This window comes from Anolis sagrei, chromosome 1 (genome assembly GCF_037176765.1).
Source record: "Anolis sagrei isolate rAnoSag1 chromosome 1, rAnoSag1.mat, whole genome shotgun sequence".
NCBI classification, from domain to species: domain Eukaryota; kingdom Metazoa; phylum Chordata; class Lepidosauria; order Squamata; family Dactyloidae; genus Anolis; species Anolis sagrei.
In genome coordinates, this window is record NC_090021.1 from 125,798,606 (window position 1) to 125,800,888 (window position 2,283).

Consider the following 2,283-nt stretch of genomic DNA (forward strand, 5'->3'; position numbering starts at 1 on the left):
TTGGATGCTTTTGCACCCCTTTTGAACACTGGTTTCACAAGTTTGGCATAAGAAAGCAATCTGTTGTATTGCAGTATGCTGCTGCCACCCACTGGATATCCTTACATTGTAGTGATATCCTGCTGCAGTATTCTCTGCCCTAAAAGATTATGGGAAGATTTGGGCATCTAGTTATTGAAATTATATTAAGAAATGAGAAGAATAGATTTGATTAAGTTCATTAATCAGTTAAGGAATCTAGTGGCATTTGAGGGAACAGATGGATTAAAATGTCAACCTGGTGTAAAGGTACTATGAAAATAGAAATTCCATGTTGGGGATTAGTAGAAAAGGAATATAAAATGAAGATTACAGAATTAACTACCTTCATAAAAATCTCTAGTATGACCACCTTTAAAACACTCACTTACCAGAGTCCTAAAGTAAAGGTAAAGGTTTTCCCTTGACATTAAGTCTAGTCGTGTCTGACTCTGGGTGGTGGTATTCATCTCCATTTCTGAGCCAAAGAGCTGGCGTTGTCCGTAGACACCACCAAGGTCATGTGACCGACATGGGGCTAACAGCTCACCCTGCTCCCTGGATTTGAACTGCCAACCCTTTGGTCAGTATGTTTAGCAGCTCAGCAGTTTAACCCACTGCGCCACCTGATTATTCTTTAGTAGTCTACTGTATCTATAGAACTGTTGTTCTGCATTAGGCCTGGCTTGCTTTTCTTCCTATCAGCTTTTTTCACTGTCCAGCTTTCACAACCAAATATAGAAATAGAGAATATGATGGCATGGGTCATCCAGGTCCTTCATAGCTACTCTTCCAAGCCCTAGTCTTCTGATTTCTTGATTTCTACCTCATAAAATTGGAGGTTCATCTTCATAGGAATGAATTGCTAGACAATCTGAATTGGATGGAGGCGTCAGTGGTTCATGCAGAGATTTCACATTTCTCATAAGTATTACCATTTGCTACAACGGGAACAGAATTCTTGACTAGATAAGGCTTCAGACAGATCAAGCAAAGCCTTTTAAAAATGATTCCTTGAGAGAGATCATTCTTATTTTAGCACAAAAACATTTTGGTCTTGGGATTTTAGTGGAAACTTAGTGGGTTGTTGCAGATTTTTTTCGGGCTATATGGCCATGTTCTAGAGGCATTCTCTCCTGACGTTTTGCCTGCATCTATGACAAGCATCCTCAGAGGTAGTGAGGTCTGTTGGAACTAGGAAAACTGGGTTTATGTATCTGTGGAATGACCAGGGTGGGACAAATAACTCGTCTGTTGGAGCTAGGTGCGAATGTTTCAACTGACCACTTTGATTAGCATGTGATGGCCTGGCAGTTTTTTTGGTGTGGCTTGTTAGTGCCTGAGGGAATCTTTTGTTGAGAGGTGATTAGCTGTCCCTGATTGTTTCCTCTCTGTTGTTTTGCTGTTGTGATTTTAGATTTTTTTAATACTGATAGCCAGATTTTGTTCATTTTCATGGTTTCCTCCTTTCTGTTGAAATTGTCCACATGCTTGTGGATTTCAGTGGCTTCTCTGTGTAGTCTGACATGGTGGTTGTGAGAGTGGTCCAGCATTTCTGTGTTCTCAAATAATATGCTGTGTCCAGGTTGGTTCATCAGGTGCTCTGCTATGGCTGACTTCTCTGGCTGAAGTAGTCTGCAGTGCCTTTCATGTTCCTTGATTCATATTTGGGCATTGCTGCGTTTGGTGGTCCCTATGTAGACTTGTCCACAGCTACATGGTATACGGTAGACTCTTGCAGAAGTGAGAGGATCCCTCTTGTCCTTTGCTGAACGTAGTAGGATTTTTTGTTGCTGTTTCCAGGGCTTGTTTTTCAAAGTGTTCCATGTAGAAATTTGCAATGACTGGACTGAGAGGGCTCCCCATAGCTACTCCATCTTTCTGTTCATAGAATTCATTGTCCCACTTAAAAGTAGCTGGTGGTGAGGCAATGGTGAAACAGAGCTGTGATGTCTTCTGGGAACTTCTGGTTGATTAGTGCAATGGTGTCTGCTACTGGGACCATGGTAAATAGAGACACCACATCGAAGCTGATCAGTTTGTCGTTGGTATTTAGCTTGATATTGCTGATTTTTTCTATGAAGTGGGCTGCGTCCTTGATCTATATTTATATTTTAGTTCCTTTGCTCTTATTTTGTTATGATATTTACCAAACTGGACCTCCAAGTTAAATTTTGCAATATATACTGTCACCTATGGAACTAATTCACCTCTGATTGAATGGCTGTAGGGTGTATCAATAAAAAGGACATCATGTTTAACATA